The 16,623-nt window shown below is 39.7% G+C and overlaps 1 protein-coding gene and 1 long non-coding RNA gene across 10 annotated transcripts in view; one reads left to right on the top strand and one right to left on the bottom strand.

The window, feature by feature from the left end:
* ANK2 (ankyrin 2) overlaps positions 1-16,623 on the top strand; it is a 699,107-nt gene that overhangs the window by 320,507 nt on the left and 361,977 nt on the right. The window lies entirely within an intron of this gene.
* Positions 1-16,623, bottom strand: part of LOC114115267 (uncharacterized) — a 50,423-nt gene that overhangs the window by 30,493 nt on the left and 3,307 nt on the right. The window contains exons 2-3 of the long non-coding RNA XR_003589638.3: positions 10,886-10,964; positions 197-1,851 (exon numbers count right to left, since the gene is read on the bottom strand). This is a non-coding gene — a long non-coding RNA (uncharacterized LOC114115267). The remainder of the gene's footprint in view (positions 1-196; positions 1,852-10,885; positions 10,965-16,623) is intronic.

Below are 16,623 nucleotides of genomic sequence, written 5' to 3'. Positions count from 1 at the left end.
CTGGGTAAAGAAAGGACTTTTATGATATATGGGGATTTAGGGATTTGACAGAAGGTACTACAAATAAATATGGCAGACCTTTCCCTTAAAAAATGGACCTTTAGCACTTAAGAGGCCAGAGTGATTAGTGCGGCCCATTGAGACCCAGCAAACTGGAGTTTCCTGTTCAGAAAGACGCATCCACAGACGGGCTCACCTGCGCACCTTCTCACTTTCGCCTGTGCTTGTTCTCTGTGCCTCCGTGCTTCAGAATGACGTCCTTATCTTGACAGCCCAAATGCCCAGTAGAGGAAGGAGAGAGATTAAAGAGGTAGGGTTATAGGGATGTCTGTTGACTTGTTCTTACATTTAAAAGTGAGAGAAATAATAAAATGCACATACCTTATCAATTAATATTCACACAATTTTGCGTGGTTTTCTCCTTGTTCTATTTGAAATTGGTGTAAAAATTTAATAAATTTGAAATTTAGTGTAAAATCTGGTTTACTTAAAAATTTACCTGCTACTAAAGTATATTTTTTCAATGAAAAATAAATCTATTTGTTATTTAGAATAAAAATATATATTAAAAATAATGTCAAATAGACTGGCAGTATGGAAAATAAAGCATGTATTTCATCTGTGGAACTAAAGATCAGAAGACAAAGTACATGCTTTATATTGTAGTAAAAACAATCAGATAACTTAAAGGAGGGGCTGAGGGTGGAAAGTCTTATATTTGACATCACTTGATAGGTGACTCAGGAATAAAGAGTCCTGCAGGAGGCACAGGAATTGCGGGTTCAGTCACTGTATCAGGAAGATCCCCTGAAGAAGGGAATGGCAGCCTGCTCCAGTATTCTTGCCTAGAAAATCCCATGGACAGAGGAGCCTGGCAGGCTACAGTCCATGGGGTTGCGAAGAGTTGGACACGACTTAGTGACTGAGTACGCATGATAGCTTCCTAAACAAAGCAGTTGTCTCCAGCCAGGCTGACTGTTGGGCAGAAGAGTGACCTTGAAGCAAGAACCTACACAGTTCTCGGTAGCACATTTCCTTTCTTTTAGAATATCAAGCAACTGGAATGAGTTTGGGACCACTTGCTTTAGCATCTTTAGAGAGGAGTAGAGGAAAGAATCTGGAATATATTTGTCAGATTTGTACTTCATGCAAGGCAAGACCCCAAAGGATAGAAGTAAAGCTCAAGTTGTTTTACATACAGAGAAGTATGGTGCTTTTGTAATTTAAACACATAATTTGACTCAGCAAAAGAAAAGAAGGAAAAGACCAGGGGAAAGATCTGGTATAAGTTGAATATTAACAATACAATGTCATTATTTTAAAATCTGTTCCGTGATGATTGTAGTTTTTGTTAAGTCTGTATTTGTGAAAGGCCAGTGTACTTTAAGAACTAACAGGTAAAACTGAAGATTGCTGAAAAGTAACTCAAATGATATAAAAGAAAGAATAAGAAGGTCATACATGAGTACATATTTAACAAATCAGGATGGTTCAGTCCAGAAAATTAAAAAATAACAAATGAGCTTAAAAATTACTTAAATAGATGCTTTTAAGTACAGGAAGGAATTTTTTAAGTAAGAGGAAGGTTGATTATTTTGTCTTTAAATTGAAATGGAAGGAAAAGAGTTTCAGTAAAGGCAAAAAGACATTTTGATGACTATCAGATTGATAACTATTAGAGAAGACAAGGAGAATAGTGAAATTACCATCCTGGAAATCTTGACTGAGATAATGAATGGTTGTTTTTCCTGAAAATTTGAGATATTTACTTACTTGAAAAATACTTGGCAGATGACTTGAATTGTCTTGTCTACCATTCCTGAGACTATAATTTGAAGTTTGCCAAAAACTCTGAAAAAAATGATAAGTTTTAATTGAAATAAATGAAACGCAGAGCTATGTAATGTTATTTTTGAGACTCCTATGAGATGCATTAGGGAAACTTACATTTTATAATTAATTTCTTAATTGCCTGAAAATTTCTCTTTCTTTTATCCTTTTTTGGGGAGATACTCATCTCTCTGTGCAGTAGTCATATATCTTGCCTTAGGTTTATTCATTTAAGGAGAGGGACGGTGCCCTGGGGACTGTTGGAGAATAATGGGCAGATGGGCTGATTTCTTGCTTATTAGTAAGCTGGAATGGTTTGGCTTTAAACTTCTTCCTGAGGGAGAGGAGCCACTTAAAATGAGGTTTACTCAATCATGGAAATATAATTAAAAATAAAGATATTATTTTCTTTCCCCCAGCCCTCACTTATTTCTAATTTTTGGTATTCTGGCTTGATTTGGTGACTTAGTGTTGTCACTGATGAGTCCTTAAATGGACCAGTGGTTTGTTCTTTTGTTCTTTTGTTATCAGGGTAGGACAGATGTAACTGCAGGGTTCAGCGGGAGGTAGCTGGGAGAAGCCTCTCATTAAAGAAGAACTGGGAAATCCCATCTGAACATCCTTCCTCCTATTATTTTGTAAATGTAGGACACATGATGAATAAAACAGTGAGATCCTTAGAATCAAATGCAAGGGTATGTGAGAACTGCAGTAAACCCTGTGCTTTCTTCCTTCTTTGTCTTTTTTTTTCCTTCCCTTAAACAAAACCTTCATAAGTACTCAAGCATAGCAGGATTTGAGGTAGTCCCATTTGATGTCATTACTGTGTGATCAAATTGAAGTGTAATCCCTCTATGAGCCCAATAGAGTACTTTAGAAATCAAGAGCTTCTCAAACCAAAGCATCCCAGATATCCATGGCAGAGATGTTAATGCCCTCACACATGAATCAAAGCATTATCTTGACTCTAATTAGCAGTTCTATTTACTGTACTACTCTGGCTACAAACACTATTTGAAAAACATATGCAACTGTGGTTTGGGGGAGGGAGAAACACATGAGGAATGTTTTGAATCTCTTGTTTTTTTTCTGTAATTCCAGTTGGCGTCTACATTTAGAAAACCCGTTATCCCATGGATTTGTCCCAGACCTGGGGCACATGGAAAGTCAAGGGCATGGGTTAAATATAAGGAATGTGAAAGAGTGGAAATGTGAACTGGAGGACCTGCATTGAAGCCTGTCTCTGCCACTGACTGGGGTTTGCTTTGGCTAGTACTTAACCTCTTTGAGCTACAAGTCTCCTCCCATGTAAAATGACAGAACCAAAGAGAACCTCTTCATAGAGGGTTCTGATGTTAGACCGAGGGCAATAATCTAGGTGAAGTCACCTTGTGAATGCCATGTGCTATGATACCAGTTTGGTTTCTCACTGGGGAACTAAACTCCATTTTCCCATTGGGGCATAAGAGGGATTCCAGAGCAACGACAAATCAATCTTTCTTTCTCTGAGTCCTTTTTCTATTACCAGTTATTCTTCATTCCTGCTTTTACACTTACTCATTTTTGATCATCTCTAAGTTTTATTTTTTAATTGAATTATATTCGATTTACAATATTGTGTTGGTTTTAGGTATAGTACAGCATAGTGGTTCAATATTTTTATAAACCCCCTTTAAAGTTATTACAAAAGCATGGCTATGTTTCCAAATGCTGCATAGTATATCCTTGTTGCTTACCTGTTTTATACATAGTAGTTTGTATCTCTTAATCCCCTACCCTGTCTTGTCCCCTCTCTCCTTCCCTCTCTGCAGTGGTATCCAAAAATTTGTTCTCTATATCTGTGAGTCTGTTTCTGTTTTATTTTTCAGATTCCACCTATAAGTGTTAACATTCAGTATTCACCTTTAACTGTTTTCTCAAAGGGGTTCACTGAGAGTATAGATTATTAATTTCCCAATCTGGTAATTTTGGTGTTGAGATTCTGGAAATAGATGGAGAGATGTTTGTGTGGTTCCCAAATCTTCCCCTTAGCAATGAGGGACGGCTGTAACATGTCTGTGAGGTGTTTTCAAAGGTAGCTGCTTCTGTTTTCCAAAGTCAGTGCTACCAGTGAAAGATGTAAGAATCAGTTTAGTACAGCCACCCATACTGTTTTCTTTCTCATAGGATAGTGTTCCTAAGCTGAGTTAGAATTCTCACTTAAACACTTATAGAAATATCTTTTCTGAAAATATCTGCTATCAGACAGGTGAAATATTGTTCTCTTACCCAGGAAAACAATGAGTTTCTCCCAGAAGAATCAAATTTTAGAGTGAGTTTTGGAAGAGGGTCCAGTTGACATTCACTATACTACAAAAGAGCTTCCATTAGCAGAAGCATCTGCACTCTGGTGGAAAAGCAAATGCTGCTGTTTGCCCACGTGGGTCATTTAAATTAGATTACACTTGAGAAACATCAAACAGCCTCTTTCTGGTGTTTGAAAAACCAGTTATTATCTGGACTTCAGAAACATGGTAAATAATCATGCAAGGAATACCATGTGGCCACCAGTGTAATGCAGGATACATCACGATCTTGTATTACATGAGGTGAGAATGATTGAGTGTCTTCCAGGGTTACAAGCCTGTAGAACAACCCTGGAAATCATACCTATAGTTTAACTTTCTTATTTCAGAAATAAAGACACTGAGCTTCAGGTAAAGTGACTTGCCAACCATCGTAATATCATTAGTGGTTGATCCAGGAATGAGACTCTTGAGTCTTGACTGCTTATCCTGTGCGTGCATGTGTGTGTGCTGAGTTGTGTCCAACGCTTTGTGGCCGCATGAACTACAGCCCTCCAGGCTCCCCGTCCATGTAGTTTTCCAGGCAAGAATACTGGAGTGGGTTGCCAGTCCAGGAGGTTGTCCCTCCTCCAGGGAATCTTCCTGACCCAGGGATCAAACCTGCTGTCTCAGGTGTCTCCTTCATTGGCAGGCAGATTCTTTACTGCTGTGCGACCTGGGAAGCCTTGCTTATACAGTACAGCAGACCAAAAACTCAAGGTGAATCATGGATGATAGGGGGGAAAAAAGGGCTCTCTAGGGAATTAAACCTTAGAAAATAGAGAAATACTATTAAAGTCAAACAAAACTCCACATCAAATGTGAACTTTGTATTATTATCGTATGCCTTTTATTATATTTTTGGAGAGGAGAGATTTCTTTCCCTAGTAATAGCTACCGACAATTTGGAAAAGAAGTTTGTGGATTCTGTTTCAAGTTGGGTCAAATGGGAGTTGTCATCTTCACGACTGCTGTCATTTAATAGTATCCTGAAGCCCAGCCAAGTATGTGACTCTTTATGGTAAAAAGCAAATTAAGTGGGCATCTTCCATTTGTTTTAGGTGTATAGGGTCTAAGACAGATAGCACTGTAGGGACAACCTAACTGCCATTTGTTACTGGCACTTGACCCCTATGTTGACAGTCTCCAGCAGTCATATGCCTTAATCTCCTACATTGTCTCATTACCACATCTTGGATGACTGGTTGAGTCATCCAAGGAATGAGAATGAGTCTTGACTTCCTCGTTGAGCCTCCTGGTAGAATGCAGTGTGTAGATCTGTTTTCCTGCTTGCTGAGGCCAATCTGTTTTCCTGCTTGCTTCGTTTTTTTCTGTCAGTATGCTGTCATGTCAGATTAGCTGGAAGAATGGAATAAGTAAATTTGCTGCTGCTGCTAAGTCACTTCAGTCGTGTCCAACTCTGTGCGACCCCATAGATGGCAGCCCACCAGGCTCCCCCGTCCCTGGGATTCTCCAGGCAAGAACGCTGGAGTGGAATTACCAAAAAATTTCTAGAGGAAGAGGCTCTGAATTCAAGGGAAGATCCAGGTTGAATGTTGGAACAGGAATGCCTTAAAGATGGGTGAATTTGAGAATGAAATGATACTGAGGGGAAATCAAGATTAATGTAAGTATGTCACAGATGTTCTCTAGATAGGCCAAAAAAGAAGAATCTCTGCTATCTATTTGTATTTTTATGTAGCTTATAACCAGATGGAGTTTTTTCAGTTAAACTTATAGTAACTAAGTAGTCTAGATTTATCTGCTGTCTATTCAATTGATATGCATATTCAAGAAATATGCACTGTCTGCTGAGTGACCAGCATTATTGGAAAGAAAATACTGAAGAAAAGATACTGTGACCAATACCAAGGCACCTCCTGGAGGTGGTTTTAACCTTCCTAATTTATAGCAAAGGTGGGAACAGAGAGTTTCAATGAGAAGAAACCACCTTTGTATGTACCCTTGAAGGCAAGACATATTTCTTAATTATCTTTGCATCTCTAGAATGGAGAACAGACCCCAGCACTTAGCAGGTGTACAATAATGTTTGCTGAAGGAATATTGACATCTTTTTTGGACAAATGTAAAGAATGAGTAAATGACTTGATTCTTTTCCACCTAATGACCTCCCTCTCTCCATTTCCCCCTATTTCCCTGCTCAGGCTACCATGTTGAGGAAGTGCATTTTGGCATCTCTAGTGGAAAATGAAATTCACTTTCCTATGGAAGACATGTTTAAAACAGCAGTTTGGATGTAATTGAAAAACCATTTGGGGGAATGCAAAGAGTTTTGTGGGTTATCCATCAGGTCACATATATTTTCTGGGACCAAATATGTTCAAACTTGGAATCCAATCCTTTTTATAAATTAGGGTCTCACATCCACCTTTTATATATTTATATATATATATATATACACATATATATACACATACATATATATATATAAGCTTTTCTACTGTTCTTACTGCTTTGACTGTAGAGGGAATAAAAAATATCAAGTGCCTTTCACTCAGGATAAAAAGATATTTATAAAGGGGATAAGTGGTGGTGTGGGGAGTTGTTCCAAGTTCATCCATTGTTTTTTTTATTCAACATTGCAAGGCATTTAGTTGGGCATAAAAGATAGATATATATCAAACAGTTAACTAGCTTGTGTGATTAATACACAGAAGGAGCCCAGTAATCTTGAGAGAAAGAAAGTTCAGTGTACTTTGCAGTTAGAAAAAGCTCCATGATCAGTTTGGGACTTGAGGTGGGTAGATTTTAGGGAGAAAAAAGAAAAGAAGAATAGGTAATTTTTTTTTAACTGGGAATTATTCACAGGCCCACCTTATTGATGCAATTCATAAACGCTCATTCTAAAAGATCGGATAACATTTTCTTAAGAAAAATTTGAACACACTGTATTGTGATATATCTATCTCCTTTAAAATAAACCATTGAATAAAACACTTGAAGACAGAAATATATAGATGAATTTGAGTAATAATTGAGGGTATTCAAACTTTATTCTGAGGATGATGAAGACTAGAAAAAAATGTTTTATGAACAACAGAAGTACAATAGTCTGCAGGTCAGATTGAAGGAGGAAACTGGAAGGTGATGAGGCAGCAAATTCTGTTGATTTAAGTAGTTCAGGTGGGAAAAAGAAAGTGGTGGCACAGTGGCGACAGGAAGGAGGGGAAGACCGAAGAATAAATGAGATTTCCAGGGTAGAAACAAAAGACTTGACTTCCTGGGTATGAAAACCTGAACAGAAAGAAGGGGGAAGTGACAAAAGTTTCTAGCCTAGTAGACATTTTCTTTCTGTCCAGACTGGTGGGTAAAACTCCACAGCATCCTTATGAGTGCCAAATTTGTTTTACAGCTCCACATAATTTGTATTATAACTGTCAGCATTTCTGTTTTCCCTAGTTATTTCTGACTTCATTTGTTGACCTTGAGTAAAGTTAGGTTCTATAGTCTCATGTGTTTTTCAATGTCTCTGTTTTCTATTAGAAGAAAGAAAAGGAAATGGAAAATAAAGACAGCCACACCACGTTCTGATTGATACTGAATCACTGGCTATTTAATCTGCAATTAAATTCTCTTTGAGGCATATTTTGTCCTTTAAAATGTAGGTTCATAGATTCAAGGACTTGTAGCAATAAAAAATAAATAGAGAATTATTTAGGAGAAAAATAAGAGAATGAACATATATTCAGAGATGTGGAAACTAAGGTCCAGGTAAATTATATGATTTGCTGTGAGCCATGTTGTCAGTTGATGACAGCATGCTGATGAAAACCCAGATGTGCTGACTTTCAAACCGTTGCTCCTTACTGTGTGTTATAGTAATATTGGCAAAACTACAAATAATGTGTGCTGCTGCTACTGCTAAGCCGCTTCAGTCATGTCCGACTCTGTGCAACCCCATAGATGGCAGCCCACCAGGCTCCCCCGTCCCTGGGATTCTCCAGGCAAGAACACTGGAGTGGGTTGCCATTTCCTTCTCCAATGCACGACAGTGAAAAGTGAAAGTGAAGTGGCTCAATCGTATCCGACTCTTCGAAACTGTGGACTGCAGCCCACCAGGCTCCCTTGTCCATGGGATTTTCCAGGCAAGAGTACTGGAGTGGGGTGCCACTGCCTTCTCCAACAAATAATGTGTAAAATCTTCCAAATGTTTACAACTAAGATAACTGTTAAAACTTATTGCACAGACATGTATGTAGAGAATTTGTAGGAAATCTTGTTCAATTTCCACTTAAATTTAGACAGTCACAAAGAACAATTTGGCATTTATCTCATCTGTATTTTTTTAGAGAATTTCTGTTGGTTTCTTACACTTCTTTACATTTCGCCCTGGTTTTCTTTGTTTAGATTATTTTTTCCAAGATGTTGGTATAGCATACAGCCCTAGAAGATAGCAGAGCAAAGATCAGACTTGCTTATTATCCAGTATAATAAAGATAATGACTCCCTGTGGAGCAAAGTACAGATATGCTTATTGTCTGCTATAAAAGATTCAGGATCCTAAGAGTTCCTCTCCCGTGTACAACCCATTGAGTGTGCAGGTATGCATTTGAGCCTCTGTGAAAATTGATAGTAAGGAAAATTGACACAAGTATATTGATGTCCCCGCTGCTTGCTATGCCATGAGTAATAAAGTTCTTTGTCTTGGACCCAGGAGTTTCATATCTTCTACCAACATCCATGAACCTGTAGCAGGCTAACTTGTTAGCTTGCAAGTAGGATCTCTGACCCTTCACAATTCTTAACAGTTTCTAGGTAGAGAGGTTAATGGACCTTAGAAAAGTCTGATAATTGGCTAGGCATAAAGGAAATTTGCCTAGGCATAAAGGAAATTTGCCTAGGCATAAAGGAAATTTGCCTAGGCATAAAGGAAATTTGCCTAGGCGTAAAGGAAATTTGTCCATCATGTTGATGGACATAAGTTTGAGTAAGCTCTGGGAGTTGGTGATGGACAGGGAAGCCTGGCATGCTGCAGTCCTTGGGGTTGCCAAGAGTCGGACACAACTGAGCAACTGAACTGAAAGGAAATTTGAAGTGCTGTATATCAGTTTTTACTTGGTTAGACTTCTATAATTTTAGATAGAATAGTCATAGATCCAAGTGTGGCATTAATATCCTGGGATTCACTGATAGTAGCATTTGTGAAATAACACTTTCTTTCACCCTTTACAACATATAGAGCATTGAATACATTATTCTTGTTATATTCTAAAGGTTTGTGTGAATTGACATAGTGAAAAAAGTTATTTTGGGATATTTATGCAGGATCAACTGGCAAGTAGATATTATATAGTAATTTATATAGATAGTCAGTGTGATCAAAATGGATGGATTGACTATACCCTGGTTCCTGAATTTTGCAAAAAACTTCCTTGAGGAAGATTTTTCTTCCTACCTGAATTTGGAAACGCTCTTTCACTTAAGCTTATCACTATACTATCAAGACCCAAGGCACAATTTGCTCTTGGTAGTTAAGCAGATTGAATAATTAAAATAGATACTGTCTGTTTTAGTTTTACCACTAAGCCATAAACACTAAATCTGAGGCCTAATTAGAATAGAACACTAAGAATATAGATTGATAAAGAAAACCCATTAGACACTTAGAATTTGTTAGGGCCCTGAACAAATATAATATCCAGCATTTGTATATATCAGCCCTATAGACTAAATTTTGGGCTGTAGTAACTGTGCAGTTAACAAGTTAATAATCTTGTCTCCAGTTATTTATAGGGTTTAAACAACGAATATGGGTGCAGTGCATATCTTTCTCTGTAGACATTCAGTTCAGTTCAGTTCAGTACAGCCGCTCAGTTGTGTCCGATTCTTTGCGACCCCATGAATCGCAGCACACCAGGCCTCCCTGTCCATCACCAACTCCTGGAGTTCACTCAGACTCACGTCCATCGAGTCAGTGATGCCATCCAGCCATCTCATCCTCTGTCGTCCCCTTCTTCTCCTGCCCCCAATCCCTCTTTAGACATTAGCTGAAGTTAATTCTAAACTATAACATATTTTCATTTTCTTTTTAAGCTTTTTTATTATCGTATTTTTTTATCATATTTTTCATGCTGTGAAATTTAAGGTTGTTATGAGGCACATTGATATTATATGGAAGGATAGAATGGATGTAAGAGTGAGTGAGAGGTCAAGGAGAATGAAAAGAAAGAGCAAAAAGAGGAAGTACAAGACAAGCTGCACTTCAAATATACAAAATACTTCCTGTGAATTTATTAGCCACAATGGGTCACAGTCAGAAAGTGTCATATGTGAGACTCATCTTCAGTGATCAACAGAGACTTTGCTTTAAGAGGAAATAGTCCACTTTGACTCAGTAATATATAGTTAATCATTCCAGAAATTAATATTGATGACCTTTTTTTGTAATAAAATAAATGAAAGAATGCAGAACACAGCATTTATAGCTAGCAGAGTCTGTTCATTTGGAAAAAGAGCTTGTGTTTATAGTGTGCAGAATCAGCCCTTGTACTTCACCTGCCACATTGCCTACGTTACTTGCCAGCCGTCTACGGCAGGTTGCATTTTCCAAGATGGCTTGGAAAATGGTCCCATATGGTCTTCTGTCAGGTGACCTTGCCACCCTTCTCATCAGGAAGTGGAGTCCATTTCTTTACCTTCTGAATCTGGACTGGCCTTGTGACTGCATTACAATATGGTAGCACCCTTAATTGGCACTTTCCACAGCCTACCTCTTAGAAGCCAGCTGTCACAGAAGGATACAGTCACCTTGAGACCACCACACAGTGCGAAGCCACAGCCTTGCGCGACCTGGAAAATGAAATGCCATGTGGATAGAGAGAGAGACCAGTCAGTACCAGATGTACGAGTAAGGATGCCAGTGTGGGAGTGGGGCCTCCAGCCCTGGCTGTCTCACTTGATACCGCATGAATATGAATGGATCCGTCAGCTGCGCGCTTCCTGAACCCCAGGCCCACAAGTCTGTGAGCCAAATAGAACTATTGTTTTAAGCCACTTAGTTTATGAGGTAGTTTGCAACAGCAATAAATATTTGGAATACCATCAGTCTGGACAGGATGGTAGTTACAAGTTAGAGCACTAATAGATATAAACTCTTCACTTTGACCTTGATTTAAATGGATGGAATAGTAGTGGTCATTCATTAATAATTCATTCTCATCTGCCTTTTTTAATTATAGCCATTTGTTTAAAGTCTCTTTGAAGCTTTAAAGTTCATAGTATCACTAATTTTCTGTCATTTTTTGAGTCTTTGGAGAAGAGCAACATTGGGGGAAAAAACAGTCCTCCTTTGCCCTCTCCTGTGATTCTGTTATAGTAGATGTTATACTAAACTCTGGTCCAAACTTGGGATACTTTGCAACATTAGAAAATATTTTGTCTCATTTAGTTCTCTACTTCTCATGCCTGAAACATTTATGCCTGGTGTATAAGGAATCATATAATTTTTTGTCTGTTCTTTGAATAACTGGGCCATCACTGGGCCTATGTGTTTGCTGAGGAGGGAGGGCTTCTTGAAGTCTATTTTAGTAAAGAGACACCCCACTGGAAGATATCAATCCTCGGTCAGGAATGAGAAAACTTGAAGTTGAATTCAAAGTGCTAATAACTGTAGGTGCAGTATTGAGTAAGTAGCATACAAAGTTGGGCTTCCATTTTCTTGTTAAAAGCAAGGAGCTGGATACAGTAGTCTCTAAATTACCTTCTAACACTGTAATTCTTTGTGGTTTGTCACCTGTGACCACTGTGGTTACACAACTTCTAAAATATGATTTATATTTGTATGAGACTTAAGCCTCTGGATTATTTTAATGTGGGGTATTTATCAAGGGCCACACGATTTCTCTTTGTAGTTTAAAAAATTGTAACTTATTTTCAAGCTGGGTTAGGTTAAGGTTTAAAATGTTTACAGTAATAAAGTTAAATTGCACTGGGAAAATGTCTGTCAAGGACACAGCCTGCCCGAATGTACCATTTGCATCTGCAGAGAAACTCAATTATAACAGCTATTTTCAAGAACTCATATCACTGGAGACTGAGCAGAGTCACCCTATAGTAGAGCAAGCAGATAACAGTGCGTCCTAAAAAACTGACCTAGACAGGGACATGTACATGGTGAGCTCACCCGTATTTTGTTATTCGCGCATAAAATTCTGCCTTTGATCTAAAGTATTGTTGCTGATATTGATGTAAAATGAGACTGTAATTAATGACTATGCTAATTTTCGGGCTTCCCAGGTGGCTCAGTGGTAAAGAATCCACCTGCCGATGCAGGAGACACAGAGACACAGGTTTGATCCCTGGGTTGGAAAGATGCCCTGGAAAAGGAGACTCACTCCAATATTCTTGCCTGCAAAATTCCATGGACAAAGGAGCCTTATGAGCTATAGTCCATGGGGCTGCAAAGAGTCAGACATGACTGAACACACACACAGACACACGCTAATTTTAATAATTAGGTTCTTCAGGTTCCCTGATAGCTCAGTTGGTAAAGAATCCGCCTGCAATGCAGAAGACCCTGGTTTGATTCCTGGGTCAGGAAGATCTGCAGGAGAAGGGATAAGGCTACCCACTCGAGTATTCTTGGGATTCCCTTGTGGCTCAGCTGGTAAAGAATCTGCCTGCAATGTGGGAGACCTGGGTTTGATCCCTGAGTTGGGAAGATCCCCTGGAGAAGGGAAAGGCTACCCACTCTAGTATTCTGGCCTAGAGAATTCCAAGGACTGTATAGTCCATGGGGTTGCAAAGAGTCGGACATGACTGAGTAACTTTCACTTTGACTTTGCAGGTGAAGTGAGGTACTCAAATTGTTTGCCGGGGGTTCCCAAAGCTCCTTTTTATGCTGGACATGGTATATTTAGCAATCAAATATCTCTTTGGTAAACCCTAAAGGGGAAGAACTAGGTCCCTAATCAGTTGTTGCTGATGCTTCAAGATACATCTCAATGAAACATTTAATAAACCTGCTTCAATCCAGGCTGAACACATACCATTTTACATGAGAAACAAGGGTCTTTCTTTCCAATCATTCCCTGAGAGTCGCGGTTGTTCAGTGAACTAATTTCTCTCTAATTTCCGTTACATCTTCTGTAAATAATACAGATAGCTAAGATTTGACATCAGCTTTCTAAGTGCGCCCATGTGAAGATTACCATGGTATAAAGGCTGCTCAGTGAGGTGGCGTGAGTCCAGGATCCTGGTCTTCCTTCAGCTACTAACTAGTCATAAAAGCTTGGGAACAACTTCTAATCTTCCTGAGTCTTGTTCTTTCTTTGTTAAATGAAATGGATTTCCAAAATTTTTCTTTGAGGCCTTTCCTAAATATAAATCTTCACTGAGGAGGAGGTCTCTTTCTTCTTGTGTTTTAGGCATGATGTCTCCCCATTGCCCTCTTCTCACTTCCTCCCAGAACTTTTAATTTTTGTTGGTGTTGTTGGGTTGCTCAGTCATGTATGACTCTTTGTGACCCCATGGACTGTAGCCCGCCAGGCTCCTCTGTCCATGGGATTCTCTAGGCAAGAATACTGGAGTTTTTGCCATGCCCTCCTCCAGGGGGTCTTCCAGAAACAGGGATTGAATCCAGGTCTCCTGCTTTGCAGGCAGATTCTTTACCATCTGAGCCATTAGGGAAGCCTGAGTATATATTCTAAGCTAAAAGGGTCAGGTATCACACTTGGATGGAGCTTCCCAGGTGGCTCAGTGGTAAAGAATCCACCTGCCAATGCAGGAGAGGCAGGTTTGATCACCGAGTTGGGAAGATCCCCTGGAGAAGTAAATGGCAACCCACTCCAGTATTCTTGCCTGGAAAATTCCATGGACAGAGGAGCCTGGCAGGCTACAGTTCATGGGCTTGCAAAGAGTCAGACATGACTGAGTGACTAAACACACAGGCATGATCACACTTGGATACCTCCATGGGGCAATAATCAGCCTGTGGACAGGTAGATTGGTTGAAACATTAAGGCCTAGGATGAAGTGGTTACTATAGGCCAAGTGGTCCTTGTCTCAACTGCAAGGATGTTGCATAGCATTACTTCAGGCCCACCTCTATGGTTGGGGCTATTCTCAAAGAATGGCAGTTGTGAGCTGGGAATGAACCTGATTGGTATTTGATATAATAGGTATTCCTATTAATTCTATACAAATGATTCTCTCCAGTTGAAATGAAAAGCCTGAGGGCCAGCTGAGTTCTGGGCACCTTGCTCCCTCAGTGATGACAACGGGGAAGGGTCTGGGATCCTGAGGGTGCCACCAGTTGAGATCTGCCTCTTTAGTCATGCCTGGGCACTGGCAGGAGGACCCAGACTGGGTGCTGAATGAATGCTTTCAGACAGGGTAACTGGTCTGTACAGGGACTCTCCTCATCTTAAACGAAGACTGGACCTCAGAGGGTAAAAGTTGAGCCTCAGGACCTTGCCCTTTCTGCTCAGTACAGAGCATAACATTTGTTTTGGTGGAGGTGAACAGAGCATCGTGACCTGGCTGTGACCTGACCTCAAAAACAAAGGATCTGACACCAAAAAGTTTACAACAACTAACCACAGCCTTCCCTCACCTTTCCTATAAAAGGGCTTTGCTGAAAGCTTTTGGGTAGTTTGGGGTTTTTAAGGCATGACTCATTGGAAAAGACCCCGAGGCTGGGAAAGATTGGGGGCAGGAGGAGCTAGGGACGACAGAGGATAAGATGGTTGGATGGCATCACCGACTCAGTGGACGTGGGTTTGGGTGGACTCTGGGAGTTGCTGATGGACAGGGAGGCCTGGCATGCCACGGTTCATGGGGTTGCAAAGAGTCGGACAGGACTGAGCGACTGAACTGAACTCAACTGAAGGCATGATCCACTTGTTTCCTTGCATGGCCCTGCAATAAACCTTTCCCCGCTGTAACTCTGATGTTTTAGTGTTGGTATTTGACCTCACTGTGCAGTGGGCACATGGACTTGTGTTCCATAATGCTAGAACAAGTCATATGCCTGGGTGCATTTGCCAGGGTGGCTGGTAAATGTGGTTGTATTAGTTTCCTAGGATTGCCATAACAAAGGGCCACAAACTGAGCAATTTAAGATAACAAAGCTTTATTCTCTCACAGTTATGGAGGATAGAAGTCTGAAATCAAGGTGCTGTTAGAGCCTCGCTCCTTCTGAAAGCTCTAGAGAAGGATCCTTCCTTACCTCGTCCTAGTTTCCGGTGGCTGCTGGCAATTGGTCTTTCTTGGCTTGCAGCCGTATTACTCCTATTTCTGCCTCAGTCTTCACATGGCTGTCTTCCTGCTATGTGTCTCTGTGCCCAGATTTCTCCCCTTTTATAAGTCATTGGATTAAGTCTAACTCTAATCCATCATGACCTCATCTTTACATGATTCTATTCACAAAAGGCTCTATTCCCAAGGAAGGTCACATTCACAGGTGCTGGAGGGTAGGACATAAATCCTTTTTTTTTTTTTTTTTTGGAAGAGGGGACAGTTCAACCCAGGACAGTGGTCTGGTTGGCCAGAAGGAAAAGAGATTTTCTGATGAACGACTGTCCAATCTCTGCCTAGTTGTTAAGATTCTCTACTACAAGTAATAGTGAGTAGGAAAGATTTTTGAGAATTTTGGAGAACTAAGCCTTTATTGATAGCACTGTTTCTATGAAAAAAATATTTTTAACACCAGGAGACTTTAACTGACAAACTTTTGGAAGATAACCTATCTTTAAGACATAATTGCGTACATTTCAGGGAAATTCTCCCAACTCAAATAATGCTATAATGAGTCAGTATGAGTGTGTATATATGTCAGATTCTGTAATGTTGTTAATTCAAATGGTTTAATAAAACATACTAGGCATAGTAAACTTAATATAATTACCTCTAAAACTCCATGCTTATAAAATATGCTTAAAATAAAACTAATAAAGATTTCCTTTTTCTACTTGGATCATTGTCATCTGACTATGGTTTCTGCTCTTGGCATTTTCCATCTTCTGTACTTTATTAAGTGGCTGCTCTTCATTGAAGCAAGCCATGATTTAATAAGAGAATAGTGACATTAGAATTAGGAGATGTTGAGCTCTGTCTCTTATTAACCTTGTTACCTGGGGAAAGTCACCCACACTGCTTTTCACCTCAGTTTTTTCACCTGCACTGTATTGATGTTAATCTTTTTCCCTGTGTGGTTGTGAGAGCCCCATAAAGTCACTAAATAATTATGTCATCTGCCAGTATTGTTATAAGCCCTCAGGCTAGATCAGTGAGCAAAGAACTCAGTCTTTATGGACCTTCCATTTTGGAGCTACAAAGTATATAAATTGTAAAATGCTTTAAAATGTAAGGTACTATCAGTTCAGTTCAGTTCAGTTCAGTTCAGTTGTGTCCGACCCCATGAATCGCAGCACGCCAGGCCTCCCTGTCCATCACCAACTCCTGGAGTTCACTTAAACTCATGTCCATTGAGTTGGTGATGCCATCCAGC

The sequence above is a fragment of the Ovis aries genome, chromosome 6 (genome assembly GCF_016772045.2).
Source record: "Ovis aries strain OAR_USU_Benz2616 breed Rambouillet chromosome 6, ARS-UI_Ramb_v3.0, whole genome shotgun sequence".
NCBI lineage: Eukaryota > Metazoa > Chordata > Mammalia > Artiodactyla > Bovidae > Ovis > Ovis aries.
The sequence above is the reverse complement of the archived record's forward strand: the minus strand, read 5'-3'. Positions and strand labels throughout refer to the sequence as shown.